This window comes from Prosopis cineraria, unplaced genomic scaffold (genome assembly GCF_029017545.1).
Source record: "Prosopis cineraria cultivar Desert tree isolate PC_DT_omini unplaced genomic scaffold, ASM2901754v1 PC11, whole genome shotgun sequence".
NCBI lineage: Eukaryota > Viridiplantae > Streptophyta > Magnoliopsida > Fabales > Fabaceae > Prosopis > Prosopis cineraria.
The window spans coordinates 1,219,950-1,233,695 of NW_026555342.1; the positions used below are offsets into that span (position 1 = coordinate 1,219,950).

Sequence of the window (13,746 nt, forward strand, 5' to 3'; positions counted from 1 at the left end):
GTTTGAAGTGAATTTTTAAAGTTTAAGGGTCTTTCTTTTTTTATTAAATGCAGTTAGATAATCTTAAATGAAATTCTCCCTTTCTTAATTTTTTTTATTTTTTGCCTGAATATTTTTTTATTAATCGCTGTACTCTTCTTTTTAAACAATTCATTTTTAAACGTAGACATTAAAAATTAATGAAAACAAGGATATTTTAATGAAATCTTCATAAAATTATTTTTTTGTATTAAAAAATATTGATATTTATTCTTTCTAGTCTAAAATATAAGCATTTTCTTTCAATTAATTTTGATTGAAAATATAAGTAACTTAATACTTGTAATTTTTTTTTTCATTTCAACTCTCGAATTTATTAATCTAAATCCATGTGTTTTTGAATTTATAATAAATTAAAACTAAATGTAATAAAGAAAACAATATATTTTTTTTATCAAAATAAGAATTTTAGTAGATTCTTGAATTATTATTAAAAATATTTATATTTTCGGCCAAATGAAGTATTTTCTTTGGTGACTTATTCATGGACAATTATCCAATTAACAACTTTAATGAACGACACATCACTTCAAAATAATTTTATGATTATAATAATTTTTTATCGTTATTAAACTGTTTGTATAAAACCTAGTACTTGTAAAAAAAATTAAAACAATAATATAGGTTTCGGCTTCTCAAAATTTTAGGGATGCATGTATAAAAAGTCAATCTAGTTACTAAAAGTTGTATAAAATGCTTGTCTGTTTAATTCTTTTGGCAACAAATTAAACATTGTTAAGTTGAGTAAAAAGAACTTGATTCTCTTAATAAACATGTAAGTTCAAGAGTCCAAACCTTGTGGATTAAAAATACATTAGAAAAACTGCACCCAATTGAACTCAGGTTGCTTCAAGCTACACTCATAAAATACTCATATAACCGTTAAGATCTCAAATTAAGTGTTGTATGCGAATTGCATGGGGAAATTTAACTTCATTCAGCAAATGTATAACAACAATCTGAAAAATAGATATCCATATTAATTTTATATAGTCATCATATCAGTAAATATTGAATAAACAGTAATACATATAATTTTACTTTTTCTTTTAGAATATGGATTATCATGACCATATCAAGTAGCCATCACTGTAGCGGGTGTTGACTTGGCCCATTTGTGCATATATGACTTGGAATCTGACCAATTGGATTAAATTGTAAACAATCTCTTAATGTGTCAAGGATGATCTTGCAATTTTTAAATACAAGTATACAATATCTTGGATATATACATATTTATCAAATCAACACCTACTAACATGGATTAAGCAAAACTCAAATTTTGAAATAACGGGAAAAAAACTCCCACAACGGTTAAATTTCACCTATAAAGGGTGAAAACTTCAGAGTATCTGGCTCTACCCTATAGTGCATCACATCTCTATTTTATTTAAATAAAGACAATCTGCAACATAGATAGTAAATAAACTGAAGTAAATAACCTTTAAGAATTTGCATGCCACGTATCCATCTGATCCTCTTACAAACACACACACAACTTGTTATAGACCAGAAGCCCTAGAAAACTATAATTTACAGTACAACTGGTTCTTGCCAGCCACATATTGAGTTAAAGTGTGTTTTTATCCTTAAAATATTCTTAGAGAAGTTATATGGGATACATGTGGCAAGTAACATTTCAAAATCAATGCAATGTTAAATTTTGAAAGTTAACAGTTGAAGAGCTTATATAATATAGTGCTCTACAATTCTCCTCACGGTGCCCCGTAACTCATAAAAATACTTTTATGCTAAACATGGATGCAAGAAGATTTGAATTAGGGTTTGTATTTAACCAAATCCTTCAATTGGACATATAAAAGTTTATAGATTTAGATTTAATCCAAATCTAAGTCCATGCTTTCATTATAACTTTTTTTTATAATTTCAAATTTTCTTTAATTTCTAGTATCTTCACTATCAATGCTTTTGTTACTCTCCTCTTTCCTCTCATTTCCTGTTCTTATTTCTCACCAATTGAAGAATAAAGGAAAGCTCACAACTTTCAATCTTCCATTTCTTTTTCAAATCTCAACTTGACTCTCTTTCACCTTTAACATTTTTTATACTATCTAAATAAAGGATTTTAAATTTAAAATTTAAATTCAAATCCATCAATCCAAACACAACCTAAAATTTAAAAATGCATTTTAATTTTCCCCATTACTTATTGATTAACACATGCAATACTCAATATTTGAGAATATAAGGCACTGACAAAGATAAATTCATTTATCAACATGTGACTTCAATTCTCCTTCAAACTGTTGAAGATCTGAGTGCTAACATGTACTTCGTTATATTTCTATAAAACCAAGCCATCATGGAATACCAAGTGCATTACTATATATACTAACAACAATTAAACAAGTTAATATCATGGGAAATTAACAACAATTCTACGCTTGATTATCAGAAAACTCAAGAATGGCCAGTTAAACAAGTTATACATACTAACCCCAATCTGAGAGAAGTGTCTGAACTATCATCGTCATGTGGAGGGTCAAATACGCGGCCAATGTTGGCCAACTCAGATGACTGATCTTGTTCTTGTGAAGCATTCCTCACCTAAACACACATTTTCCATCTTTATAAGACTCCTATTTAAAACTAAGTAATTTGAGAACCAGTGAAGTGGACCTTCCTCTGAACTAAAATGCTTCAAAAGCTTGCATATAATAGTCAGTCAAATTTGGTCAATAACAGAAAAAAAATAAAACTGCTTTTTTTATATAATATATTATAGGGCAAAAGAACAAATTGACTCATAAAACTATAAATCTGTCCGGTACCTTAAACTTATTTTTGATGTAATATTGTTCTTCAAATTTTGTTTGATAGATTAGCCAATTAGTAAAAAATTTATTTGTCTAAAAACGTGATCAATCAAAACTTGTCAATCCCTCCCATGAGAGGCTGATTTATGTCATATGCATCCTCAGCCTTCAATCAATCACACCTCGGCACCATTTGCTTCTTTCATTTTGTTTCCTGCCAATGATGTCGTCTTTTATTTCCCTCTTTTGTCAACATTAAATGCGCCACAGACAAAAAACAAAAAAGTCACATTCCAAGGAAATTAATCACTGCTTCTAACGGAGCCTTTTTCCTCATGTCAACACTGTCATTTTCAGACAAAAAGGGATCCAAAAAGTTATAGTATAAAATTTAAAAATTATAGATAATAACCTAAAAAATAACAAAAAAATGATAAAAAAATAATTTTTTTATTATTTATGAGATCATTTTCTGTCATTTATTGGTCAACTAATGACAAGTTAAAGTTAACTTTTGTTGATTATAATAGCTACATTGCATTGTTTCAAAAATTTGGAGAAGAATATTACACAAAAAATAAATTTAAGATCCCAAACATACCTGAACCTATAATTTAAAGCCAAATTTGCTCTTTTATCCCACATGATATATATGCATCTCTATTTACATGTCCTGACTTGCATTTTCATTTTGCACCTAAATATGTCCTGGTCCGAATTTTGAGGTATAATTATTACTTGTTTTCAATAATACCCCTGTTTAATGGAGGGCAAACCTGGAATAGAAAAAATAATTCTTACATTGCACATAGATTTTTTCCTATAAGGACAAGTAAATAGTGACGGAGGAATTATAGTTTAAATAAACTAATTCAATTATGAATTGTTCAACAGAAGGTAAACCATCAACAGGTCGATAAACTTTAAATCAATATCTTAACCCGTTCAACACCCAGTCTAATTTTATGAACATTGGAAATGACAGACATTAATGATTTAAAAATGCAAATACTTCAAAATGTTGATTACCTATTTTAATCGCTGATTCTCTTCCATCAACTGGAATCTCTACACGTATAAAACAAGTAGCATTTTAAGAGAAGTGAGGGTACGTAAAAGCTAGATACGATGAAGTTTTAATACTTATGGACTAAATAATGAACACACGCACACAAGGAATACACAACCCATCGAAGTCTTAGACTCGCTATTCTAGTCCATATGGTGCATATTTTAATGGATATTTTTACTTGAGATAATGAAACTTTTGATCTCTCCAATTTGCCTTAATTATTGACTAGGTCCTTAAAATTTAATTTTTATTAAGCAAGTCTCTAAAGTTTCATAATCACTGACAAAAAGGCCCAAAGGTTTAAAGGGGAAATAACACTATAAGGACTAATTGTGTATGCTTATGAAACTTTAAGGACTTATTAATATAGATTAAACTTCAAGTGCCAAATTGATAACTAAGGCAAACTTGAAGAACCAAAAGACTCATTGTCCCCTTTTATTTTTATTCGGTCAAATATTCTGTAGCAGAATCATGTAGTTGTCAGGTTTGAAGACTAAATATGTATTCTTAATTCAAGAAATTGATAAATAGTTTTATTTAAGAAGGGATCAAACATTGAGACATATCTTTCCGAGGCCAAAAGAAACATTAATTTCTACTAATTACACTGAATTTTACAAGTGTCTTGGATTCAAATTGAGAACATTCACTATCCTTGATTCAAGAAGACAAAATGGAAAAATGATTCAAATTCTACATGCATGAATGGGAAAGGGTAGGAAAGTTTTTGATGATGATAATTGTTTTCAAGCTCAAAGAAGTTGTAACTAAACAAACATAAATGAGATTTCAACAATTAAGTTTTGAATGTGATTGACCTTTATCTGCAGCGCATAGATTTCTTTCAACATCATTTCATCCTTTATTTTTCAGAGAATAACACAAGAAGGACCAGTGAGAAGAGTGGACTGAATAATCTTAAACCTTATCAAAAGAGATAAATGAAGACCAAAAAGAATATTTATGAAAGTTGTTGATTGAAACTTCTTAATAAAATTAGTAAAAGCTTGGTTGATGATAAAACACAAGTGTCATACAATTCATGTAACCAATCCCATTAATGGGATAAGACTAGTTGTTGTGGAAATTGAAGCATTTTTTTTTTTAATTGGGTCAAACCTGGCACAGCCTATATACAATCCTTATGAAACCAAGATTGAGTCCTTTGAAAGTCACAGCTTAGGAATTTTTTTATTTAAATAATTCGGCATAGCAATGAAAATAATAAATGACTAGAAGTGAATTTTCATTTCATTGTAGGTAAGTTAGCAGCTAATGCATCTTATCGAATTCCAAATATTTTATCATTATTGCTGCTGCTTTATAAATTAATTTATTGTATTACTTGGAAAAGAGAAAAAAATCAACGTAATTAAACAAATTATCAAGAAACTTGAGAAGCGACAAGTTTTGTGAAATCCTAGAGAACAGAACTAATGTACTAGCCAGGACAATTCGACAGAAACAATTTATATATCTATATATAATACAAAAGCTTTTATATGCTGCACCAAGAAGGGAAACTCATTTTTTAGACTAAGTGTGATGCAAGAGACTCGTGCTTGTTTACATTATTGAAAGCAGTAAAAGGAGTGAAAATATTGAGAAAAAACGTAAGTAAAAACAATTATGCATAATGATATTACCAAAATAGATGAATGGTATAATCTTTCAATTTCTGAGTGCTGATCATGCCTTTCAATAACCTGCTGCACACTATAAGAACCGAAAACACAGCTTGTTCATGAAATCTTACACCTACCAGTATAATGTTAGTATTTAAGGTTCTTCAAGAGAATAACACAGTATAACATTCATACATACGTACGTACATATTATTATTATTATTATTATTATTATTATTATTATTATTATTATTATTATTATTATCATCCAGCCGCTTGAATCGTTCTATATTCATTAAGTTCCGGTATATGCACAATCATTTCAAATTCAAGCTTCTTTAAACTCTGCAGTGATGGGCATATTGAACAATTTTGCATGACTAAAATTAAATGAGCAGCAAAAATAAAAGCTGTACGTTAAAAGCAGTAATTATGCAATCAAATGCAAGCCTCAACATTGCAACTAAAATTATATTACTCTCTCTAGCTAATTTTAGGATGCTTTCACTTGGCCCCTTAAACTCTCACTCAATGTAGAACTTCGAGAAGTTCTGTTCCAATAAATCCCCCCATTCTCTAATGTCCTAAAAACACAAAATAGAAAAACAAGAAACAAAAAGAAACCTACAAATTTATTGAAGTAGATGACCCTCCCACAATTTTGAACAACATAAACGTAAACCTTAATCAAGAATCAAAAGTACATAAACAAATTATATGTTACCTGCACTACAAGAATGTAATGATTAAGGGATCACACTCCTGTATAATTCTATGCTTGATGATCACAACTCAATAATTTGATTTAACTTGTTAAAATACGTAAACAAATTCTTAACGGATTTTTTATAAAATATTCTCGCCTTTCATCTTAACTCTCAACACACATGAGACCTATATAAAAACTATTGAATCCCAGTTCATGTTAAAGATTAATCATCTTAAAATGATGTAGAGAATGGCAACTCTTAAACCAGTCAAGCAGAGAAATGATGCAAATACGTTGCATTAATTGCGTCTGTAATTTATGATATAATGGTGGCAATATTCTAGTTTTTTTTTTTTTTCTCAATGAAAAGAGAGGGGGAAAAGACCCAAACACTACCCTATATAGTGAGTTACTTTCTGATCAGAATATCTCCTGACGCAAACTCATTCATGATTACAATTAATGGATTTAAGATGAGTAAAAGGGATAACTATAAAGAGCTTCGTTAACCTATGAGTTTCCATTGATTCTAATCAATTTAATCCTGGTAATTTTCAAAGATAGTCTGCAGAAATGAAGAGTACCGTATCCAAGAACAAAAGCTTCAAAATTCAGTGTATTGAATCGGACTATTATAACTCTTGGACGGGAAAATTAATAGATCTCCTCTATATAATTCAAAGGGGCGTTTTAACTTTGATATCACCAACAAAGATTTGGGATAATTTTCCAAATCTCACAAAGTAGTTTCAGAATTTTGCTACCCGTCGTAAATATTTTGAACTTCGCTCACTTTTTTTATTCACTTCCGTTGTTAATTACTAATCTAAACTTCTTCAAAAATTTATTAAACGTTCTAAGCAAAAACAACAAAATAGACAACCGGAGTAGATTTCATCCAAAGCAAATTTTAGTATTTATGGACGTGTGGGCATGACAAATGTCTCAAATACGCATGCACATACAGAAATTTAACGTTCACAAATATACTGTGATGTCAGAGATTATTATATCAATGCGTTGAGTATAATGCCAATATTATACCTAAATGAACATCCAGAAAGAGCTTTCTCTTCTGAAAATTAATCATGTTTGTGAATCAGATATTACCCTAAGCACCATCTTTTTCTCAGGCAAGCTGAACACTAAACAATTCTTTTTCTTAAATGGTCAAAAGGTCTCATTCAAAATAAAGAATCCTCTTGTCCAGCGGCTTGTATACTATCATTTGTATCTATGACAACGAAGATACATACAGGCAGGCATGTTGGACATGAATTAACTATAACAAACATGACATCATGTTGGCATTATCTTTGCAGTTACAAATCAAAACAATAAATGATTAGTTTTTAAAGTCACTTTCCTCTGTTATGATGAAAAGACAGGATATATACATTTATGTTGGATTATGCCAGAACCTTAGGTTCAGAGTATTGAAAATATATTTCTCAAGTCTGTCTTATTTATAGATTCATGGTTGCAATTAATCAACAGAACTGGATAGGGTGGGTTCTCATAACAAGCAAGTCATCCAAGATGATGATGATGATGATTTTCTCAAAAGAGAGAGCTGCAGATTAAATCCATGAGGATTGAAAATTTTACCGAAAATTCTCTAGCAAGCACGTTCGTAGTCAATCTCCTGTTAGTCTGGATTAATAAGCCTAAAATGAAATTGAATTAATAAGCACAATTACACGACATACGAATGTTGCAGATACGAATGAAAATTAAAAAATAATTTTCTGGAAAAAGCATTCAACTGTATATCATCAAGGTGATGAAAAGGAAACTAAAAGAAGAGAGAAGGAGAGACCTTGAGCTACCATATACAAAGAGCTTGCCAGTAGCAGAAAAGACTATGAGAGCAATCTCAGCATCACAGAGAGTAGAGAGTTCATGAGCCTTCTTGAATAGCCCTCTTCTTCTCTTTGAAAACGTTACTTACCTCGCTGTTATGTTATCGATCTTCTTTATTTCTATCTTCTGTCTTGTCATTTCCTGATTATGCAAAAATAGACCCAAAAATCAGGAAAAGATTCAGACTCTGCAGAAAATAAATTACTAAATATTTCGTAACAAAAAACAAAAGGAATATTAGTGTCCAATCAGAAAAGGGAAATGCAGTGGCTCATTCTCTCCCAAATAGAAGTAGAAAATCAATATCTCAGATCCATTAAGCAATACAGAAAACTAATCGTAAGAAAAGAAGTAAGGAGAAACCTTGGAGAACAAAGAGGGCTTTTAATCAGAACAAGCTGATGAATCTTACTGTGAAACACCAAAATATTACAGGAAAAGAAAATTAAAGGAGGAAATTAGTTGTCTAAAAGAGGAAATGCAAGATTGCAAGAAAGAGGATAACGCTTATCGGCCAAGAATCAGGAATCATCCCTGGCTGAAAAGAAAGCTTAGGCAAGGATGTGATGAAGATGAACCCCATCTACAAATCGTCCATAAGCGAACAAACACAGAGAGCGAGGGAGGGAGGGAGGGAGGGAGGGAGGGAGAGGAGGTATGCGGGGTGGGAGGGGAAGGATACGAACTTTTTAGTGAAAGAAGGATTTTTTTTTTTTTTTGGGGTGACATGAAAGAAGGATAATTACTCGTGACGAAGGCAGGAAACTTTCTTCGTTTTATTTCCTTTTGTGGATTTGTACTCGATAGTGAGATAGTGGCAGGAGCATTACGCCCCACGCAATAGTGCATACCCCATCCAACGAATTGCAGAGAGAGATGTAAACTCAATTTTAAAATTACGTCAGAGTTTAAATAAATCAAGCTATAAATATCTACTTATAATCTAACTTATTTTATAAATTTTTTAATTAAATTTTTATCCAATAAATTATATCAAAGTTTGAATAAGTTAGAGTATAAATACCTACTTATAGTTTGATTTAATATGTAGATTTTTTAAACATATTTTTTTATTAAATAAGTCAAGTTAGAGTTTAAATAGACTGAATTATAAGTCCCTTTATAAAAATTTGTAAGGTAATTTTTTAGAACAAGTTTTGAAAATATAAAATGCAATAAAAAATAAATTTAATGAAAGAATTATTTTTTAAAACAAAATTATTTTTACATGAGATGATGTGGCAAAATATGGGACATTAGATATTTATTGAATGGTTGAGATTTGGATGCTGAGGGATGCTGAGAGAGGACGATGCTAAGAGGATTTAGATCCGTTCATGAGATGGGTTTGGTTTGGTTTGATTTTGAGCAAAAATTAAATTGAACCAAACCAATCGATTCATTATGGTTTGGAACTTATTTGATTTTTTTATCTAATTGATTTGGTTCAGTTTAGTTTAGTTTAGTTTAGGTTTAGATCAAATTTAAACTTTTTTATAAGATATTCTTTATAATTATCAACATATATTCATGTTGAATGATAATTTTTAACTACTAATTACTATTTGCAATGAAAAAAAACTATTGAACACAAAAGAATATTTGTTAAACAATTAATAAACATATTTAACCATTAAAATTCAATATATTATCTTTAAGACAATTGATTATAAAATTAAAAAAATCATTACAAACAACTATAGATAACATTTAGCTAATTCTAAAAAATTTTTACTAATGATTTACAAACAAATAAACTTGGGAAGGAAAAAAAACCTAGACAAATTAATTAATATATATATATATATATAATAAATATAATAAGACTTAGTTTAGTTGAGCTCAAGTTTTTAAAAAACTAAACTAAATTAAACTAATGGGGTTTATCAAAAGAAAAACCAAAGCAAACCTCATTAATAATTAATTTTTAATTAGTTCATATTGGTTTGGTTCGATTTAATTTGGTGCAATCGGTTTAAATTGATTTTGAGCACCTTTATAGAAAATGAACCTTTAAGGCAAAAAAACATAATAATAAAATTTTCGGACCACAAGATTTCAAAAAGAATAATGATGATTAAGTCTCAAATATGTGAATTAATGATAGTTAAATTTTAATTTTTTAAAAAATAAATTACTAATATCAATTTAAGTAACTGAAAATTCAAGAGTTTTAATTATAGATGAAATATATATTTAAATTCTAAATATAGCAATCAATTTGCAATTTGTAACAATTTAAATCAATATTTTCAATTTATTTTTTAGGAAAAATTAGTTGAAAACCTTATTGTTATTAATTTCTTTTTTGAGACTTTATTGCTATTCTCCCTATTTTAAAAGATAAATTTAAGAACCTCAATCCTTTATTGATATTTAAAAAGGTTAAATGATCAAAATGTTTTCTTTACGTAAAAGGGAAAAAAAATAACAACAATTACATGATGAGTAACTGATTTTGTTATGTAGTTTGTATTTTTACAACTTTGAACGAGGATAACATTGTAATCGGTATATCCAATCCTCTAGAATTTGTTGAGCAATTGAAAACCTGATGCCACCCTAAAGGATATATTTTCTTATAATAGAGTTTGCTACACCTTAATTTTTATAAGAACTAATGACAACGAAAAAAATTAAAGTATTAAATATATAGTATTTTTAACTGACTAGTGCACAAGGCTTTTCGCCTTAGTACATTTACAAATTAAATTTTATATAAACGTCAAAAGTTACTCGTTGAAGTTTTGATATGCTTTCACTATTATAGAAATGATATTTAATAGCATGTATTTCATAACAATAAAAAAATAAAATGCTATTAATCTCAAATCTAAAAAATAAAGGTGTTGTTTATTTTATCAAATGCCATAGCTTATAATTTTTTATTTATAATTATAGTAAATTTTCAGAGGTGGTGTTTCTTAAATGAAGTGCCACATATTTATGTTGATTAAGAATTAGGTGGCATTTTAATATTTAAACACCACCTCTCTACTTTAGTATAAAATAATAATGTTATTTTTTAATATTATATAAATATTTTATTATAATTATATAATTAGTATAAATAATCAGTATGTACAATTTAATAATAATTTAAAATAATATAGGCGTCGTTTCCTTTATTTGAAAATGCCACCTCTCTTAAAAATTATAAATTATTAATTTATATGTATTAATTCTTCATCTTAAGTAATTTATTACTTTTTAATAATTATTATTAAATAATATATAAAATACTTATTAACATATAATTTTATTTTAGTTTTAAATTATTTTTATTATTTAAATAACATATTTTTTTTATACATGTCAGAATGGTCATGTTTCTTATTTGAAAAAACGCCGCCTCTATGTTTTATCAAATTATAATTTTTTGATAATTAATTATTAATAATTAATATATATAATGTTTTTGTATTTATTGAGAGAGGTGGCATTTTGTTCACTCCTAAAATACCACCTCTGTAATTAATTATTAAAAAATTAATATATTAGAAATTAATTATATAAATATTTTATATTTTTAAATTATTATTTGTAAGCATAATATTTTGTTTAAATTACTAAATAAAATATGTAATAACTATGAACATTAATCTACATATATTCTTAACTAATACAAACTTAGATATTGATCATTTTTTTACATTATAATAAATTAATTTTAGTGATTTAATAACAAAATTTATTTAAGAAATTAACAACTTCTACTATGTAAATAATAAATATAAATATATTATTTTTTGATAAATAAAACATAAAGGTGGTGCTTCCGGTATTTAAAAATGCTACATATTTTTTTATGTATTAGGTTATAATTTTTTGTTAATATTTAATATATATATATATATATATATAATATTTTATTTATTTTTATTGAGAAGGGTGGCGTTTGTAGGAAACAAAAATGCTACCTCTCCCCTTAAAATATTAAAAAAATATTAAATAATTATTAAATAATTATATTATATTTTGTAAATTATTATTTTAGTAATTAGTATTTTATTTAATAATTACGGTTTAATAAAATAAATAATAATTATCACCACTAATATACATTCTTAGTTGATACAAATTTAGATACACATTTGATCACTTTAGAATAAATTAGCTTTAAAAATTTGAATACTTAACATTATTTTTGAAATAAATTACATATATTATTTTATTTATTTTTAACAAGAGAGGTGGAATTTGTAGAAAAACAAAACGGCACCTCTCTCCCTCAGGTATTAAAAAATAATATATTAAATAATAATTAAATAATTATTTTATATTTTGTAAATTATTATTTGTAGCCATATCTAATAATTTGTTTAACAATTATTATTAAATAAAAATATAATAATTATGATTACTAATATACATTTTTAACTAATATAAATTGAGATGTTCGTTTGATTAATTTATAATAAATTAGCTTTAGAAATTTGAATACTTAACTTTATTTTAGAAATTAAATAGGTATATTATTTTATTTATTTTAACAAGAGAGGTCACATTTATAGGACAATAAAATGCTACCTCTCTCCCTCAAGTATTAAAAAAATTATATATTAGATATTAATTATATAAAGATTTATTACTTATTTATTTATTAATTTTAGAATTATTTATTATTTATTTTAATAATTATTATAATATAATATATATAATTACCTATAGCAATAATTTACATTACTTACTAATAACTATATTAAAATATTTATTTTATTACATTAGTTTTAATTAGTTTTATTTTTTTGTACATATTTTGTTATAGAATATTATATATGATAATTAATGATTAAGATAATTTATAGTTAAATAGTATTTATTTATTAATTAAGTTTTAGTTTTCCAACCAAACCTTATTTAATAATTCATTTATTTTTAATATTGTTATAATATACATATATCTATTGTTATCTATTTAACTGAAATTATTTATAATATTTTATTATATTCAAAGAGAGAGGTGGCGCTTATTCAACCTAAAAGCACCTCCTCTCTATCTAAAAAAATGATATATTAAATATAGAAATATATAGTATTTAGTAATATGTGCCTAAAAATAATAATTAATATATAAAATTATTATTAGTAATAATGTACATTATTTAATAATTACATATATTTAAATATGAATTTTGTTATATTTTTTATTAGTTTATATTTTTAATATGTAATTTTATTGTAGAATTTAAAATTTTATTTTTAATACATTATTTACCCTATCCATATGTCAGTGCGTTGAAAATATTGAATTGAGACATTGACAGAAGTGACTATTAGTTCTCAAAAATTGCCACCTTTATCTTTGTTGTTTTTTTTAAAAAAATTGACTAGGCAGTAGCTTTAATTTTCATTTTACTTACACATTCTTCACTGCATTTATCTTCACTGCTCCAGCTTGTCGAACTCACAGCTCCTTCACATTGCCTTCAGCTCACCAACTCGTGGTCCTCTTCCAGCTTGTGTATGTCCAAACTCGCTCTCAACTCACTCATAGTCTTCTAACAGCTTGTGTTGGCATCATTGAAGCTTTCAACTCGTTCAAGCTCTTAGCTTGTGGTTCCTCTTCTTCTAGCCTATCAGCTCCACGGTAACTCTTGTCCCTACAAATATATATATATATATATATATATTTTTTTTTCCTTCTCCCAAATGTCT

At 27.0% G+C, this 13,746-nt stretch overlaps 1 long non-coding RNA gene across 3 annotated transcripts; it reads right to left on the minus strand.

Moving 5' to 3' along the window:
- Positions 1-679: 679 nt before the first annotated feature.
- On the minus strand, positions 680-8,692 carry LOC129285740 (uncharacterized). 3 transcript variants are annotated; one of them, XR_008587280.1, is made up of 7 exons: positions 8,452-8,692; positions 8,045-8,229; positions 7,834-7,892; positions 5,538-5,607; positions 3,846-3,884; positions 2,498-2,607; positions 680-1,176 (listed from the first exon to the last, which is right to left on the minus strand). It is a non-coding gene; the product is annotated as an uncharacterized LOC129285740 (long non-coding RNA). The 3 variants fall into 3 exon arrangements; XR_008587278.1 differs by having other exon boundaries at positions 680-1,444; XR_008587279.1 differs by lacking the exon at positions 5,538-5,607 and having other exon boundaries at positions 680-1,444.
- Between the last annotated feature and the right edge of the window lie 5,054 nt (positions 8,693-13,746).